This window comes from Aethalodelphis obliquidens, unplaced genomic scaffold (assembly GCF_003676395.1).
Source record: "Aethalodelphis obliquidens isolate GAN/ISIS:26980383/991018 unplaced genomic scaffold, ASM367639v1 scaffold71, whole genome shotgun sequence".
Lineage (NCBI taxonomy): Eukaryota > Metazoa > Chordata > Mammalia > Artiodactyla > Delphinidae > Aethalodelphis > Aethalodelphis obliquidens.
Window position 1 is genome coordinate 319,558 of NW_020838015.1, and position 19,753 is coordinate 339,310.

Here is a 19,753-nt window from a genome sequence, read left to right on the forward strand (position 1 = left end):
AATTGGCTTACTTAGGATGAACATGGATCAACAATGGGGCAGGGAATAGAAGATACAAATGGCCCAGGAAGTTACTATGCTGACATACACTTTCTTCCATTCCAAAAACGCTGATCAATAATGCAGATGTATGAGGAGAAATGCCCTATCTATGAGGATTGCTATGCTATGAAATTGGTCTTCGGAGGATTGAAAAGAACAGGATTTGAACCCAGGCTGCAAATCAGGATCACAGGACGAGGTTTTTAAAAGTCTCTATGCTGGACACCACCCCCCGAGATTCTCATTTAATTGTTCTGAAGAAAGGCCTGGCATCAGTAGTTTTTCAAAACCTTCATCCAGATGATTATAACATGCAGTCACGGCTGAGAACCCTTGGTACAAAATCAATTTTAACCCCACCGCCATGTCATTAAAACAAGGTAAGTTCACTTTTGCCGATAAGGCTTAAATACAGTTTTGCTGGAAGTTCGGACAATAACATTAATTCTTGGGATTTTTTGGTGACCTATGGTTTGGTGATTCCTTCATTCATCAAACGTTTGCTTAGCACCCACTGTGTGCTAGGCATTGTGTTAGAGCAGCGGTTCTCAATCAGGGGTGATTTTTGCCCCCTCTTGGACCCCAGGGATATTTGGAAGCATCTGGAGACAGTTTTTTTTTTTTTTTTTTTTTTTTGCGGTACGCAGGCCTCTCACTGTTGTGGCCTCTCCCCTTGCGGAGCACAGGCTCCGGACGCGCAGGCTCAGCGGCCATGGCTCACGGGCCCAGCCGCTCCGCGGCATGTGGGATCTTCCCGGACCGGGGCACGAACCCGCGTCCCCTGCATCGGCAGGCGGACTCTCAACCACTGCGCCACCAGGGAAGCCCTGGAGACAGTTTTGATTGTTATAACTAGGGTGGATGGTACTGCATATAATGAGTAGAGGTCAGGGTTGCTGCTCAACGTTCTACGATGCACAGGACAACCCACCCCCACGACAAAAATTATTTTGCACAAAATATCAATAGTGCTCAAGTTGAGAAATCCTATGTTAGATGTGGGTGAATGGGAGAAAGTCCCTGTCTCTCTGGAGTTTATGATCTAGTGGAAGTAGCAGGCCAATATGCAAATACTATATATTTTGTGCATATATATGTGTGTGTGTGTATGACGTCACGTAGTTTGTTATAACTGTTACAAAAATGATTTAAGCAAAGTAAGGGAATAAAGTGTGATTGGGGAGAGTCTCTTTTACATGAGGTGATGAGGGAAGGCTCCTCTGAGAAAATGATGTTTAAGCAATCATTTGCATGTCAAGAAGTTAGATGAGAACTTGGGAATTAGGCTCGAAATTAGATTAGAAACTGGAAGTTAGTGTTTTCTCAGAGAGTGAGAAATAATTAATTAGGAAAATATGATAAGACTTAAGGCCGCTCCATTGGGCTTTGTGGTCGTTATTTCCAAGTGAAAACAATTATTGAAGTTACGGGGCTCTAGCCACAGTCAGCTCTTGGAAGCAGGTGCAGAAGAGTAGCGTTAAGGAGGGGGTGGATTTTTCCAGGTCATTCTAATTGAGAAGGAGTGGCACATGGGATCCGAAGGCATTTTCAGTGAAGAGACTGTGCAGATAGCTCATGGATTCTAGGCTGGGTGAGTAATGATGGACAGAGGAAAAGTGATAGGGTCTTTGCTTTCAAGGTCCAAATGGGGTCAGAGAATTACTGTGGTGAGGGTTCTAGAAGAAGTGAGATGGGAAGAAAGAGAGTAAGGGTCAGAAATTCAGATGATTGAAAATAAAACCTTTTGAGGCCAAGATCTAAAGAGCAAGGAGGAGCCTCTCTTACTTGGTGCCTCCTTTATAGCCCACTGTGGGCAGCGAAGCTAGGGGACAGGGGGATTCCTAGGAGTACAGAAACTTTGTATGTATGGGGTGTTCTGAGCGCATTGGCTGTGAGGAGTGGCGCGAGCCGGGCGGGGCGAGTAAGCAGGCACCAGGGAAGAAAAAGAAGGACTTTTCCATACAGGTTGATCCTCTCCTCCAAACTCATAAATTCCATATGAGATGTCGATCTCTTTTTCTTGTCCTTGTCTCTGTGCGGTACGCGGGCCTCTCACTGCTGTGGCCTCTCCCATTGCGGAGCACAGGCTCCGGACGCGCAGGCTCAGCGGCCACGGCTCACGGGCCCAGCCGCTCCGCGGCATGTGGGATCCTCCCGGGCCGGGGCACAAACCCGTGTTCCCTGTATCGGCAGGCGGACTCCCAACCACTGCGCCACCAGGGAAGCCCACTGTGTGAATTTTTATTATGATTTAGTACTTGTTCATGTAGCTAAAGGTGAAATGACATTTATGTCTCTGGTATGCTCTGCTTGTCCTCACAATTTCATGACAACAGTGAGAATGTTGGGGGCTAAGGTTTGGAGGATTCATTTATTTGTATGTTTTGCTCCCTCCTGCTCCTGCCATTTCTAGCGAAGGTAGTAACTTTTGAACATTTTCTTAACTAAAAATTTTGTGTATGTCATGGGCAATCCATGCCCCATCTCATCCACAAAGTGCAAAGTTGAAACAAATCTAAAGACTCAGAATATTTCCTTCCATTACAGAGAAAAATAATCTGTTTCTTATTGTCTTTTAGTGAGAAGAAAGGCTGACCTTTTCATTCAGGGTCTATAATCTGACCCTGCTGTCTATTACAGCGCTTTATTGCACTGATGGGAACTATAAATGGGTTAAAAAATAAATGTGCTTCATGAATCTGCTCTGCACTGATTTAGGGAAAGTACAGGTGCAAAGAGACCAACTAAGTCTCACCCAGCCCTTCATTTCTGTGATTCTTCTGAACCATGTCTCATGAAGTACATTTCTTGATGATTTTGAAGGCTTGGAGTAAAGTATTTGCAAGGATAAAATGCCTCCATTAAGTTTAGTCATTTTGCTCATCAAAATTCTGCAGGAAATCATTCCTTGTCCAAGCTTACATGCTAATGACCCTCTTCATAGGCAAAGCGCATTATAAATATTTATTCGCAGGCCAGATGAGAACTTTTAAAGTGGTTAATTTTAAAACAAGTTTTGTACAGGGAGAAAATAACACTGAATATGAACAAAATGAGCATTTGTGTCACGGTTTCCACATAATAAAGCATTCGCTAAGCACGAGTACTAATCACACATATATATTCAACACATCATACAGCCCGGTTTTCAAATGCATAATCAAATATAAACATATATAGTTTGACCTCAGTCGACCTTAAGGGATTGTGGATAGATTTTTGTTTCATTTTTTATTTTCTTAACATCTTTATTGGGGTAAAATTGTTTACAATGGTGTGTTTCTGTTGTATAACAAAATGAATCAGCTATACATATATCCCCATATCTCCTCCCTGTTGCATCTCCTTCCCATCCTCCCTATCCCACAGGACACGGGGAGGGGGAAGGGTAAGCTGGGACGAAGTGAGAGAGTGGCATGGACATATATACACTACCAAATGTAAAATAGCTAGTGGGAAGCAGCTGCATAGCACAGGGAGATCAGCTAGATTTTTAAAAAAATTTTATTGAAATATAGTTGACTTACAGTGTTGTGTTAATTTCTGCTGTACAAAGTACAGTTATACATATATATATTCTTTTTCATATTCTTTTCCATTATGGTTTATTACAGGATATTGAATACAGTTCCCTGTGCTATACAGTAGGACCTTGTTGTTTATCCATTCTATATATAATAGTTTGCATGTGCTAATCCCAACCTCCCAATCCATCCCTCCCCCACCCCCTCTCCCCTTTGGCAACCACAAGTCTGTTCTCTGTCTGTGAGTCTGTTTCTGTTTTGTAGATATGTTCATTTCTGTCATATTTTAGATTCCACATATAAGTGATATCATATGGTATTTGTCTTTTTCTGACTTTGCTTAGTATGATAATGTCTAGGTCCACTCATGATAATGTATGATAATGTCTAGGTCCACTCATGTTGCTGTGGGTAGATTTCTCATGATAACGATCATCATTATATTCCATTCTCGTTAGGTAAAGACATGGATGACACAGATGTTGAACAATGCACTGCAGCAGCATGATTTAACACATTTCTCATTCCTTTATTCCAAGATATAAAAATTAGGAATCAGCACCAATTAAAATGTTCAGGGTTCAGCTGTCTCCTTCCAGACAAAGACAAGTGCATAGAGTACAATAAAAGCTGTTTATAAAGGGTTTTCTGCCCACGTAGTCTTAACTCTGTTTCGCCCCTAGTTAACGTTTGATAGAATGTAGGATTCAGAGCCTGGAGAATGCCGGCCTTTATGGCGAGGACATCAGGCCAGCGTGGCAGGAATTCGTTCAGATGTGAAGGAGGCCCTCACTGGGGGATTTTTACTAGAGGTGTCTCTCTTGGAGTCACTTTGGAATTTGGCTTTGGCTGTTTCTTTTAGAAGTTATCACAAAGTAAAGAAAGCTATGGTTTCGATTCCTTGTTGACCAACCGTTTAACACAGTTGAATGCTTCAAATGATCCAACTCATCTGCCTTTTCTCTACCTAAATCCAGGCTGGTGGGAAAGCCCTTCAGTGAACAGAGTGGGGCCTCTATAACTCTGTGGTTTCCATCCACAGTGGGGTTTTTGGAAAAGCAGGGGAATCCTCTGTATTATTCTCTGATTGGCTCAGCTCTGGCTCTCCATCATGGCCATTACAAACATTCTCCCCACTCTCCGACCCTCTGACTCCAGAACATTCCTGTCAGAATTATCAGAAGATTGCTTCCCACTTCACCAAGAAACTGAATCCATCACATGAGACCTCCTTTAACTTGCCACCTAACATAAGAACACACTTGCAAGCCAAGCTATTCCTTGCTTCTCTTATAAGAGAAGTGGTTATCTCTCTACCAGTTCTTTGACGTTTATTCTTTCTGTCTTACAGACTATGGTAAGACACTTTTTAAAATTCCCCCTTTGTTTATAATCCCCCTCCTTCTAGGGTTTATTGTAACTGCAAAACTGCGTGCAACTTTCATGCAAGTATAAACCCTGTGAGGGTGTGGACAAAGAAAGTCGCCTGCCATATCAGTAAATAAGGGGTGTTGTGGCCACCACGCCATCAGCTGCTGCTCCCACACCTGACTGTGCACCCTGAGGGGATTCAGGATGGAGAAAAACAGGATACTGGCCCTAGATATTTAAGGTGCATATCAAAGGAGTAATTTCATTAAGCCTCAGCTCTTGCATCTTCCCATACACAGAAAAGCAGTAAATTCATTAACTTGAGAAGTATGATTTTTCTTTAATTAGCAGTCATCTTTTGATGTTCAACTACCTGGTTTGTTTTTGTTTTTGTTTTGCAAAAACTTCTATACATCCTGGCTCCTCCCTTACCTCTTTGGAATAGTCCCTCAGTTATCTGAGAGGCTGTATCCCAGGCTTAAGTCCTCAGAAATGCCCCCAATAAAATGTAATTCAAAAAAAAAAAAAAAAAAAAAAAGTAATTTAATAACTTTTAGGTTGTGCATTTTTTTTTCAATTGACAGTTTTGACGGACAATGAAGGGACCCAGGGCAGGCTTCTCTCCTTCACCTGAACACTACGTGGCACCTGAGCCTTGGTACAAGGAGAGGCCTTTTGTGCATGTCCTCCTCCTTGGAGAGTCCAGACGAATTTGGGTGAGTCTTTCCTGGCTTTCAAATCTCCTGATTATTGGTTGATGATCCTGAGTTTTATTTGGCAGTGTCTAACAGGTGCCTGGCTCCCCAGGTGAAAGATACTAAGGAGCGCCCCACAGTTGAAAGATACTGGAAGAGCGCAGTTGAAAGACCCTGGGAGTTGCTTAGTTGAGAAACACTGAGCCCTCTGGACTGGCTGATTGGGTAAGAGGCTGGTCTAACATCTTTCCTAAATGAGGGGCGTCAGAAGGCCAGCCTCCAACTAACACCCCAGCCAGGTTTATGTACTTACATAACGTACACTTAAAAGTTCTTAATTGGGGGCTTCCCTGGTGGCGCAGTGGTTGAGAGTCCGCCTGCTGATGCAGGGGACACGGGTTCGTGCCCCGGTCCGGGAAGATCCCACATGCCTCGGAGCGGCTGGGCCCGTGAGCCATGGCCGCTGAGCCTGCGCGTCCGGAGCCTGTGCTCCACAGCGGGAGAGGCCACAACAGTGAGAGGCCCGCGTACCGCAAAAAAAAAAAAAAAAAAAAAAGTTCTTAAATGGGAATTAAAGGAAATCTCGCCTTGAAAATGGCCAGTATGGGGCTCTTCTATTGCATATGCAGTTAAGTTAGAGAAAGCCAGCTTGATTAAACATCTTTTCAGAATTCTGACCTTAAAGAAACAAAAGCCCTTCTAGGGGGAACTTGCATTTCTCTCCCTGTGTCTTTGAGATGTAAATGTTCTACTTGATCTTCTTAGGTGGTTTTCTTGTGTGTGTGTGTGTGTGTGTGTGTGTGTGTGTGTGTGTGTGTGTGGTCTGAGAGCTTGGTCTCTGCCAACCAAAAGGTGCATACATAGTGTACATTTGGCAGCCAATCAGATAGACTGAGATTCTCAGCACACTTGTCTGATTGTGCCAACTCTCAAGGGCTTTTGCCATCTTAACCTTCATTGTGTCAGCCTGTACTTAGACTATTTTCTGGAGAATACTTTCTAGATCTTGTATAGGTGGCAACCTCACACTCTCTTGTGGGGCCGCCTCTTACATCTTATTGGTTTGAGTCACTATTTTATTTATTTATTTATTTGGTTGTGCTGGGTCTTAGTTGTGGCAGGCAGGCTCGTTAGTTGCAGCACATGGGCTCCTTAGTTGTGGCATGCAAACTCTTTGTTGCGGCATGCATGTGGGATCTAGTTCCCTGACCAGGTATCAAACCTGGGCCCCCTGCACTGGGAGCACAGAGCCTTGAGCCACCAGGGAAGTCCCTGAGTCACTATTAAGAAATATCTCGTTAATGGCCAGACAATGGATCCTTTAAACTGGAGAAACTTCTAAATTGTAAATTTTTAAAAACTCTCATTATAAACAGCTGTTTTATTGGTGCCAATGAAAAAACAAATTAGAAGTTGGAAAAAATATATGTAATGGTTAACCTAAGAACTCTCTTAATTTAAAACAACTTAAAAAAAACTGGTTTGGGAAGGCTTATTTGTGGTCTCTGCTTTCCCACAATGAGTCTACAGATAGTAATAAAAACATTAGGATAATTAATGTTAATTAGGTTGATTAACAGAGAAATAAGAAAAAACTGAAGGAAATTCTAGAGACTTCTTCCCAACAAGGTAGAAATTTTAAAGGGACTCATCCCAAGAGGATAAAGAAATCTTTAGATGGTTATTTAAAAATGGGATAAGTAAAACAGGCATTAATGGGATTAAAACAAAAGGTTTTGATACAACATTACCTAAGGTTGGATGGGCCGAAGGGACCCCTTATTGGTTCCCAACATTAAAGGGCCCCAAACAAGTCTGCTCTATTTACCTCAGTTTAAATATATATATATATATATATATATATATATATATTTAAAAGACTGCAAGACAATTACACTGAGATACCTGACCAGCAATTGCTTGGGGCAACAGTTAGGCCAATTAATCAAGTTTTAAAAAAATTAACAAAAGGCCTGAGTCCTGTGGCTCAACCCTCATTGGGGATTCCAAGTATTAAATGGTCAGGATAAAAAGAAAGGTTTCTGGACTCCTTGTAAGAACAAAGGTTCCTGATGGGGTCCGAATAGAAACAAAACTTAAACGTATGTAAGTTGATAGAATTGAGATGAAAGCTTATATAAACTGGTATATTTAAATAGGCTTTATATAAGATGGTTACATCTCTTTTGCCTAATTATATTGTGGGGTAGATATGTTTCACTGGGGAATGCTTCCTGTGCTTGATATTACAAGACAGGGCATATAAATCTGCCCCTAAGGAAATATTAATTAAACATAGTAGTTGTTTCTGGATGGAAAAATAAGGGCAAACTAATATGAATACAGAAAGTTGTGTAAGGGAGTCCTGAAAAAAAAGGAGTTTTGTGCATGGTCAGCTGGGATTAGATTAAATTTAATTAGGTAAATGGATTTTGTTATTAAAAGTAGGCTGGTGTAGGACTGGATTTGGTTCCTCTCTCGTATGAGAGCAAAGTTTTCTTGGAATACTGCTTTTGATAGCAGGTTGTGTGAGTTTCTTTGCTTTTAAGTGATCTATATTTGCTTTTGAAATCTTTTGTCATTTTGGTTAAGTGAATGAGTATTGTTTTACCGTGACCTATGATCCTATTTGACCGAGTGCTTTGAAACCTTTTTGATATGTTTGACAAACTTCCCAAATTCTAACTGAAGTTCTTTTCATACTTGAAGAAACCCTGAGGCGTCTCAGAGAGGAATGTTAAACTAATTAGGCTTATTTGGTATGTTAAATTACTTTAGAAGCATTGTCAAGTAATCGGAGATAAACCTTCTTAGGTTATATTGTATGGGGAAATGTCATGAATATAGATATTCCTGAAGTTATATGGAATTCCTGAAAGTCTGATATGTCCTGGTGTAATGTTATCAGTCATAATTCTAGTTATTATCTTAAAGTGTTGTATGTCACAGAACTATCCAAGTTTCTTGTCAATGGCATTGTAATCAGATCTTTCACCATGCTATTTTATTTATTTATTTTTTAAATTAATTTATTTATTTTTTGACCATGCTATTTTAAATCTTTCGCCATTTATAGATAATCATTGTTTTACTCTGATGCTTTTATAAAATGAAAATCTTCAAGAAGATTAAAAAAAGAGACTTTTTGACAAATATAAGTTTCTGTTAACTTTTAGATCATACCACTGTACTGGGTAAGAAATAACAAAACTCTAATGGAAAACCTGATGACTTCATCCAGATCAACAGAAATTAATTACAGGGGACTGAATGTTCTGATAAATATTTATAAAACTTTATGACTATTTCTCTGAAAAATACTGGCTGTTAATCTTTGTTTTCCAGAAAAACTTTTCTCTTATGCTAACTATGACCTACAACAAGTTGATAAAGCATAGCTTTTGTAAACAAAGGTGAAACATTTATCTTTTTGTGTCTGCCTGCTCCCTCCAGAATTTGGCTTCTCCAGCTGGCTCCCCTGTGGTCTTGATAGCTTATTGTGACTAGATAACAACTACTTATACTAATCATTGTTCCACTTTGTTCTCTCTTTTTATTTTCAAATTATTTATGCCTGGTGCCTCTCTCTGCTGTACTATGACTTTATTAACATTACTAGCTGTATTACTTATATCCTGTCTATTTTATAAGAATGTTGTCTCTTACATTACCAAATGTGTAACCGGGCCTCCAACAAAATTAATGATGGTTAAACATGTTGAGGCAATCTATCTATCTATCTATCTATCTACATACACACACAGACACACATGCACGCACACACACACATAGAATAATCGTAACAGTGCAACTCTAGGTATGGGAAGAAGCAACAAGAAAAAACATTTCCTGGATCATAATAGACCAGTAAGAAAGGCAAATCCAGATAATTTTAGATTATCAATAGGGCCTGATCCAAAAATTAGCACATTGTGTGTCTTATCAGCAGAATCTTTGCCTGATCTAGGAAGGAGCCTTCCTAGTGCCATGGGACAAAATTGGTCATGAAATGCCTCTCAAATGTTGGTCAAATGTATGACCAAGGGGAGGCACTGTGGACAAAGAATGTTGCCTCCATATCAATAAACAAAGGATGTTGAAGCCATCAAGCCTTCAGCCATTGCAATCAACTCCCAATGGTGCACCCTGAGGGGATTCAGGATGGAGAAAAACAGGGTACTGGCCCTGGGATAGTTAAGGTGCATATCAAAGGAATAATTTCATTAAGCCCACACTCTTGCATCTTCCCATACATAGAAAAGCAGAAGTCTGCTGATTGGGTGATCTGGGTTTTGCTGATTTGGGCTGGGCTCAGCTTATTTCAGCCTGGATCATTCGTACATCTCTGTTTAGATGGCAAGTCAGCTGGTGGCTTGCTGGTCTAGGATCGTCTCAGCTGGGATGACTACACTCTGCTCATCGTGGCCTCTCATCTTCCATCAGGCTAGCCTGGACTTATTCTCACACAAAGGAAAGAGTCCAAGAGAGAAAGCAGAAGTGTGCAAGGTTTCTTGCCACCCAGGCTCGGAATTGGAACCGTATTATTTCTTCTGCATTGTGTTGGCCAAAGTAAGGCACAGTTTGGCCCACATTCAAAAGGTGGGGGAAAGGACTCCACCTCTTGGTGGGAGGAGCTGAAATATAATGCAAAGGGTATAGATATGGGAGGGGAAGAATTGGAGCCATTTTTGTTATCAATCGACCACATTGTTGGTTTTTTTTTGAGTCATTTACTGAAATTCAAGACCATGGTATGGTAAATCATTGTATCTACTTCATGAAAACAAGCATAAATGCTTACAGCTTGACTAAGTGGTTTCTCTTAGATTACTTACATGAGATGATTTGAAATGTCAGTAGTTGTAGTCATAAATACGAATGGATATAAGCCACCTAGTAGCTGGAATGGTTCTTTTACTCCAGGTTGTATTGCTAACCCTAGTAGCTACTATGCGTCTTGAGGTCTTTTGTCCTTTCTTCAATAACTTTATCCTCATCTCGCCAGCCACGTAATGACATACGGACTCATCATTGAATTGCTTGGCTATCATGTGCCTGATTTATTCAGCAACTTGTTATACTGGTGAAGCTCAGGCAGACAGTAATAACTTCCTACTATTTTCATAGGAGAAAAGGAAGAGAACTTCTCGTAAATCCAGTGATCCTTCACACATCCGAAACAAACAACCGCTAGCCTAGTATGCTGAAAGCTGTGACCACAGATTTTCCCCTGACTGTTTGCCCCCATCCCGATCACACACAGATCTACCTGTGTCAGCATGGCTCGTTCTCTTCCCTTTCCCCCTCTCCAAGTTCGCTCTATGTGAATACAGGTTTGGAAAAGAATAAAAGCAGAACACTCAGCCTGCTTTCTCTGGATGAGTGAGTTTCTCTAATAGTGACACTCCCGAGTGCCACACAGAAGCTGTTGTCAGGTTGTGGGACCTGAGGCCACAACTCCCTCACCAGTTGTTCTTTGATGCGTCACTTCAGGAGCCATGAAACAGACGAGATTTAAGGGCAAGAATAGCTCTTCCCTCAGTTCAATGAAACAATCTGTCCCTTGAAAGTCACTTTATTTCCAATGGTACTTTCCATGCCAGTGTGTTAAAAATATCACTGAATCAAGCTTTTTATTAACTTGTCAGTGTCTCCAAAGTGTTCCTCAGAATCTCCGTGGGGGGATTTTTCTTGTCTTTTAAACCTACACATTGCCACATAGGCTTTCCTCCCTAATTAGCACTGACAGGTTCTCTTTAGTGCAAATATCCCCACTCTCAGAGCACAGGAGAGCAGGTGGGTGGAAATAGAGCTCGATCATTTGCTAGACACAGAAAGAGAAACCAAGAGTGCTAACGGCATATGGCTGTGATGGGAATATTGAACGAATGAGTCCATGGCAGTGAAGCCGTACAAGTCAACAGCGGACTGAGATATTAACACAGGCTGCTTATTCTGAGAAAACTGGAACATCTTGGATCCTCTGGGGACTGAGATTTTTCCTACTATTGGAGTGAAGAATCATTTTGGCCACATCCAAGTTTCAAATAAAAAAACTAATTTGCAATTTCGATATAACACTTAAACATACTATTAAAAGTGAAGATAGGGCTTCCCTGGTGGCGCAGTGGTTGAGAGTCCGCCTGCCGATGCAGGGGATACGGGTTCGTGCCCCGGTCTGGGAAGATCCCACATGCCGCGGAGCGGCTGGGCCCGTGAGCCATGGCCGCTGAGCCTGCGCATCCGGAGCCTGTGCTCCGCAACGGGAGAGGCCACAATGGTGAGAGGCCCCCGTACGGCAAAAAAAAAAAAAAAAAAAAAAAGTGAAGATAGTGGACTGTTGGACTGCTGGTTTCAGCTTCAACACGTAAAGAGCTTGGAAGTTGTCACTCTCATCCTTATGACAAGAAAAAGCTGAACTGAAAAAGCAGTGATTTTTCTTGGACCCATCAGAGAACGGAGGTTTCAGGGCAAACCACCACCTGGAGAGAGAGGCACATTCAAGGAGTCACAGCTGAGACCTGTTTACCTGGCGAAGTGATTAGAGCCATAAACTGGTAGGAACACTTTCATAGTGATTTTGAGGAATTGCTGGAGGCTGAGTATGAACTAGGTTGAGAGGGAAAAACTCTTGGGGGATGCAGTCTTGTTGGGTCGGGGGTGGCAGTACTTTCTTGGGAATTACCTCTAAAATCCCCTCCAGGTTCTCATGGCAAAAAAGAGCTGGAAAAGATCCCCTGGTAGTTCTGACAGTGAGAAAGGAAGAGTTAACCATTGTGAACTGTGCCCAGAGTATTCTCCGTGACATGCCTACTCTCCAGGGAGAAATGACTTTACCAGAGACTTATCCCACTTTGAAGAAGGGCACTTTCCCCTACTCTACTCCCCTCTAACCTTCCTTTCTCACCAAAAAAGGGGAAAATAAGGCTAAGAAATGCTTGTGAAAGTCACAGCCCAGGGGCACAAGCCCATCAAAAGAGCAGCAAAATGCAATGAAGACCCTCTCGGAGGAGGAGTACTTAGGTTAGCCCAAAGTCAACAGGGGAGGCGCAAACCAAGACACTAGAGGAATGTGAAGCCTCTGGCACCTGTAGCTACAGCAAATATTAAACATAGCACAGGGACTTCCCGGGCGGTCCAGTGGTTAAGACTCCACACTTCCACTTCAGGGGGCACGGGTTCTGTCCCTGGTCAGGGAACTAAGATCCCGCATGCCACGCGGCATGGCCAGAAACAAACAAACAAAATAACATAGCCCAACTCCTAGCCAGATTAACATGAAACCTCACACTAAAGGTCTACTTACCGCAGTTTCTATTATCTGATATATCATGTCTGGCTTTCAATAGAAAACTCCAGCTATGTTAAAAGGCAATAAAAGTCACAGTCTGAAGGCACAAAACAAATGTCAGAACCACACTTATCTGAATTATCAGACGGTGGATTTAAAATAACTATGATTAATATGTTAAGGCCTCTAAATGGACCAAATAGACAACATAGAAGAGCAGACGGGTAATTTAGTAGAGGGGTGGAAGTTTTAAGAGAAAAAAGGTTAGAAATGAAAAACACTAACGGAAATGAGAAATTCCTTTGATGGGCTCATTAGTGGACTGGACACGGCTGAGGAAGGAATCAGTAAGCTAGAAGATAGGTCAATAAAAATTTCTCAGGCTGAATTGAAGAGATAGCATACTGTTTGAAAACCTTCAGCAACATATAAAATAATTTTCACCATAATTATATCCGCCAACAATTAAAACATATTTTGAGAAGCAATATGAGACTACATGACTTTCAAGAGAAAAACTGTGTTGGTTTACATGTTTCAATAGGTTGGTAACTTATAAGCAGCTAATTTTGAAAGAGGAGGAGGGTTTCTAGCAAAGGCATTATAATTAGTGTCTTATTTGAGACAACTGGAATTATTAAGAAAGCAGTCTGTGTATACCGGTTTGGCTGTTTTAGCAGAGACTAAACAACAATGGCTTTAACAAGAAGGAAGTTTTATTTCTTTTCCATATGAAAGTCTAAGCTGACAGAACAAAAGAATAAAGAAGCTCTGGTCAGCAAAGTTACCAAAAGGTTATCATTCCTTTCTTCTTGTTGCTTTGCCAGCCCCTAGGATATTTTCCTCATCCCTGGAGCCTAAGGAAGCTCATCGTCATCACAAAAAAAAGAAAAGAAAAGAAAAAGAAAATGAAGTAGAAGCCAGGCATCTTCCTTTTAGGGATGTGACCCAAGAGTTGCACGCCAGAACATGGTAGCCACACCTAGCTGCAGGGCATCTGGGAAATGTAGTCTTTAGCTGGGTGGCTACCTACCCAGCTTAAATGTAGAGGTTTCTAGTACTAAAAAGAAGAAGAAAGAATGAATATCGGGGACATTTAGCACTCAAAGCCACAGTCCACTCTCTGGTCACCAAAAATCCATGAATACCAATTTCCCCTATGGAAACAATCCAAAGGGCCAGGCAGTTACTTTACCTGACTCAGAACCCAGCGTCTCCTGGTGATGCACAGTTCTGACTTTCACGTTTGGATGTGACTTCTCATGGTCTGGCGACCTATGAACTTAAAGACAAATCATCAGCCTTCTCATCATCTAATACACCGTGGTGAGGAGGGATAGGATAACCATACTTAAAGCTCTTCTTTTGGAAAAGGGAAGAATGGGAAACACATGATACTTACTGTCCACGGCAGTTATCAGATTCTGCTGTACAGCAATTGTGAAAAGTTCTTTCCTGTCAGTGGAGTGCCACTGGGTTCTACTCTGGAAGTAACTCTCTTGTTACTGGAATGCCACATTTGGAACATATTGGGAAGTGTACCCTTCCTGGGGGTTGTGCAGTTTTTTATAGCCTAATTCCTACTGGTACAGATTTGAGGGACTAGGGGTTGTCTTAGGGTTTAAATAGGTTTTGGCATTATAATTCCACCAAAAAGTTAGAAAACTACTAGTTTATTTGATTTCAATCAATTCCGTGTAAAAATAAACAGGGACAAGTAGTTTTAAGTTTGCCAACACTTTATTTACTAACCTCTGTGCTCAACTCTTGTCCTCTTCCTCAATTACGTTTCTTCTTCCTCAGTACAATGCTGGCTATCTTGAAGGCACCTAAAACAATGAGCAGAGAAGGTAAAACATGTTAATCTGAATTTTCCTGCTGGTCTGACTCCTATGGCCTGGCCAAGAACAATCATGTGAGATGCTCTGGAGAAAGGCTGGGAGCCACAGTCTTCTTTGTGGTGTTGGGAGTGTGGAAGCAGTTGGTTTTTCCAAACGTGCAAAACCTTAAATTGTCAGATTCTCAATCAATTTAGATTGTCGGCTACAGGCTGAAAGCATCCATTCATATAACTGTATTCCATTCCATCTTTGTTTGCAAACTGGTTAATTCTTGCCTGTGTTTAGTTCTTGACTGTAGTACTTTGCTAAAAGAAGCCAAGATATGCCAACCAAACGACTTTTGTAACCACTTCCCCATGAGTTACAAGTTCAGTAGGCAAATGGCCTTCCTTTCAAATGCACTGACAATAGGTTTACCAGATGTTTGCTATGACATAGTAAGGGTCACCATCTATCCAGCCCACATGATGTGTTTCCTCACTGCCTGCTGCCCAAAATGTGCAAATAGCACGTATTTCAGATTCTGTTACGTCAGCCCTGTTCCTGGTAGCAAACTCCATGTTAGTTTGTTTGGCTGCTTTAGCAGAGATCAGACAAAAATGATTTTTTAAAAGATACACAGTTTATTTTTCTCTCACAGAAAAGTCTGACATGGAAGGTAGACTGAGGAATAGGGAAACTGCTTTTAAAGGTCATCCAGGGACTTCCCTGGTGGTGCAGTGGTTAAGAATCCGCCTGCCAATGCAGGGAACATGGGTTCGAGCCCTGGTCCGGGAAGATCTCACATGCCGCAGAGCAACTAAGCCCTTGCACCACAACTACTGAGCCCTTGTGCCACAACTACTGAAGCCCACACGCCTAGAGCCCGTGCTCCGCAACAAGAGAAGCCACCGCAGTGAGAAGCCCACGCACCGCAGTGAAGAGTAGCCCCTGCTTGACACAACTAGACAAAGCCCATGTGCAGCAACGAAGACCCAACACAGCCAAAAATAAATAAAATAAATTAATTAATTTAAAAAAAATTTAAATAAATAAAAGTCATCCAGGGACCCAGCTTTCTTCTCTCTTTTTGTTATACCAATCCTCAAGGATGTTGTCTTCACCTCTTTGGTTAAAATTGGCTCACCACTACTTTATCTGTGCTCTGGACTACAAAAACTGGAAAAGGGGAAGTGGAATGCAAGAAGCTTCCTTTGAAGAATGTGCCAGAGATTTCACACATTACAGTTAATCCTTGAACAGCACGGTTTGAACTGCATAGGTCCACTTACTCGTGGATTTTTTTCAGTAGTAAATACTATAGTACTATACGATCTGCTGTTGGTTGAGCCTTTGAATGTGGAACCACGGATACGGAGGGCCAACTATAAGTAATACTTGAATTTTCAACTGCGCAGAGGGTCAGCGTCCCTAACCCCCGTGTTGTACAAGGGTCAGCTGTACTTCCACTTAATGGTGTACCAGAGCTGCCTCGCACCAGCTTGCACAAGCTCACAAGAGGCAATTGTTAAATTTTCAAGAATTTTGTTAGCCAGTTGTTAAACATAGCCATTGTAAAAAATTAAGTATATAAATTTACCATTAAACAAATTGTATTGAAAAAGTAAATACTCAAAGCTTGTCTTTTCTCAGTTACTTTACTACAATTTACAATTCTCTATGTAATTGATGTTATTTGCATCTATGAATCCATACAGTGAGAATACAATATAATGCTATTGCAAATCATTTCCAAAGTGCGTTCAGTGACATTGTAGCTTTCAATCAGATATGGTGGGAGTATTCACAACATAGAAATCAGCAAATGCTACAAATCTGGGTTTCTCCTCCCTTACACCCAAGAGCTGGTGATTAAATATTTACCAACACATAATTGCTTCCACTATATCTCTTTGGCCAGAATTTACTCATATGGCCACACCTAGTTACAAGGGAGGCGAGGACATGCAGTTTCTAACTGGGTGGCCATATGCCCACCTATAATTTAGGGATTCTGTTACAAGGAGGAAGTGGAGAATGCATATTGGAAGACCATGAGCTCTCTCGTGTTTTGATGTAGAAGAGGAAACTCTGGTCAGGTTTCCAGAACTGAGATGCACTCCATCAGTAGTTCTTTGTAGAGATGGTAATAAACTCAAAATGGAGATTTTAGTGCTTGTGTAGTTCACCATCACAGGATTAGTGGAGAGGGGAGCAATTTCAGTTTATGATAGTAGACTGAGCACATAAGACAAGCCTCCCTTGTCCTGTGTCCTGTTCCCAGAAAATGCAAAAAATATATTAAAGTATAAATAAATGTATAAATGTGCCAGAAAACAAGAAAGTGAACTCTTTGTACCTCCAGAAACTATGAGGAATCACTGAGATGAAGAAAGATGGTGTAGGATTTAAGAATGTACCTAAAACCCAAAATATGCCTAAGTGATGGGAGCACTTTGAAAGCTGGAAACCACTCACAGAGAACGACTTTCAGGGAAATCCAAGTTAAGACATTGAGTATACTCTGGAATAAAAGAAAGTCTGTACTTTTGATTTGCTAAGGAATTGGGATATATGGAGGTACCTAGCCCCTGCCTCTTCCTTTCTCAATGTGTTCTTATAAAGGGCAGATCTTGTTTTAAAGTTTGAAGTCTGGGGGTATTTTATTTCAGCTAATATACCAAGCTCTACAATTTAGTGCCCAATAGAGACTCCTAAGGCCAGAAAACATATGATGAGCGACTGAGTGCAGTGCTTATCTTGGGTATTTGCTTGCAGAGTAAACATTCATGCAAGCTGTTTGCTCTTTCTATATTAAAGTATAATGAGGATATTTGGACTATGGAATATGGTCAGAGACTTGTCTTATGCATACATGAATTATATTAAATGAGCATTCTATCCAAACATTTTATCCTTAAAATCATGTTAGAACCAAGTACAAAAAAAAACAGAAGTAAAAATATTCCCAGGATGATGGATGTTAAACTTCTTTCTTCCTCCTCACAAAAAATAAAAAATTGTAGGTGTCTGTTTTTAGCAGCATTTTCCACAGGAGATCAGAAAAGCCTTTACAGGGTTATGGATGAATTCTTGGGGTTTGATGATAAGTTCCATGACTAACACGTCTATGGATTTAACAGAGCTGGAAAAGGCTGTACAGATAAACAATACTTTAGGATATTGGGCATTTGGATTCTGGAAGGAAGAAATATAAAATTACAAAATTATATTCAAATGATTTATCTATTTCTTTTTTTTAAGGAGTAAATGTTTTTATTAAAAATTTTTTTTTTACAGTAGGTCCTTATTGCTTATCTATTTTATATATAGTAGTGTGTACATGTCAATCCCAAACTCCCGATCTAACCCTCCCCCCAACCTTTCCCCCCTGCCGCAACCATAAGTTCATTCTCTAAGACTGTGAATCTGTCTTGTAAATAAGTTCATTTGTATCATTGTATTTCTTATTTTTTGATCATTGGACACATACTTGTAATAATATTAATTGAGCACCTACTAGATATAAAGTGCCACTAAGTCATAAAATAAACACAACAGTGCCCTCGAGGAGCTTGCAGTCTAGAGCAGAATATAAGAGAGACATTTCAGGTCAATTTTTTTGTAAAAATATTGACAGCAAGTACTTATGGACTGTCCCACATTTAGAACAGATGCTATCTTTCTCAACAAGTTGGGGGATTTGGAATACTAGGCAAGAGAGCTAGAATTCCACAATTTCTTCAGTATTCAAAGGGCACAGCCTGAATGTCCTAGTTTAGAGGGAGAGAGAAATCCTTTGTAATAAGCCTGCTTTTCCCTAATTGGGCTGAATGAGCATAGGAGGGAGAGAAGACAGGACTGAACAGACAATTTTCCACAAAAACTTTGCAGTGTTGCCTTTAGCTCTGACGGGAAGCAATTTTAGTAATGTATGCGTATTTCCAGTCTTTTCCCTACTTTCTCCTTTTGAGAATCCTGGGTTGTTGGAGCACTGATGCTAGAGTATGACGTGGAGAGAAGAATTGGAAAAAGTGAAAACACTAAGTTAATTTACGCATGAAAGGGTATAGAGCTACTCCCAGAAGATGAGAATAGTCTGGAAAGGCTGGCGATCTGTGAGAGAAAGGCACCTGGGAGATTTATGTGAGGAGAGAGCATGAGGAAATCAACCACAAAGGAACTAGCAGACTCATGCCTTCAAAAAGGACTTTGGGGAAGTCTTGCTCCCTGGTGAAGCTTAGTTCTTCTTTACTGCTTCGTGAAGAGACATCAGGAAATGCCTTCGCGGCTTTACAATGCTTTTTAGAATCAGACGTGTGGGGTTTCTGCACGTGTTTTGTTTGTTTGCTTGTGTTGGATGTCACTCCACTACAATATGGGCCTTAAGCAAGGGGTGAGAATAGCCACGTTAACTGAGAATAAACGGGAAAAATTCTGCCACCCACAAGGGTGCACTCTGAGGGGACTCAGGGTGGGAAAGAACTGGATACTGGCCCTAGGTAGCCAAGGTGCCTATCAAAGGAATGATTTCAAGGAGCCCAGTCTCTTGCATCTTCCCATACAAAGAAAAGGGCTAACTTCATTCACTTGAGATGACTGGTTTTCTTTCATTAACACCATTCTTTTGATGTTCCTACTACTTGGATTTCATTGCAAATCCTATACATCCTGGCTCCACCCTTACCTCTTCAGAACAGTCCCTCAGAGCTGCCAGAGAGGCTGTCTCCTGGGCTTAAGTCCTCAATATGTCCACTGAATAAAACATAATTCTCAACTTTTAGGTTGTGCATTTTTTTTTCAGTCGACACTGTAATCGTGTTCTCTAACTTATTAGTTGGTACAAACCTGCTCTTCCTTCCAACAGGTAGTTGCATCTTTATATAGAGGACTTCTAAAGATTAAGTATGCTTTGACGCCTAACGGAATGGTAAGATTTCAGCACAGAAACATATAGTGCTGGGGAGGTGGAAGGGGAAGCTCTTTTTCAAATATATCACAGAGGTCTTT

The 19,753-nt window shown here is 41.1% G+C and overlaps 2 long non-coding RNA genes across 2 annotated transcripts in view; one reads left to right on the forward strand and one right to left on the reverse strand.

Annotated features, from left to right (window-relative positions):
• Positions 1-11,001, forward strand: LOC113611915 (uncharacterized). The gene is made up of 3 exons (XR_003429648.1): positions 1-422; positions 5,522-5,653; positions 10,760-11,001. It is a non-coding gene; the product is annotated as an uncharacterized LOC113611915 (long non-coding RNA).
• LOC113611916 (uncharacterized) overlaps positions 8,182-19,753 on the reverse strand; it is a 24,870-nt gene continuing 13,298 nt past the window's right edge. The window contains exon 3 of the long non-coding RNA XR_003429649.1: positions 8,182-8,620. This is a non-coding gene — a long non-coding RNA (uncharacterized LOC113611916). The remainder of the gene's footprint in view (positions 8,621-19,753) is intronic.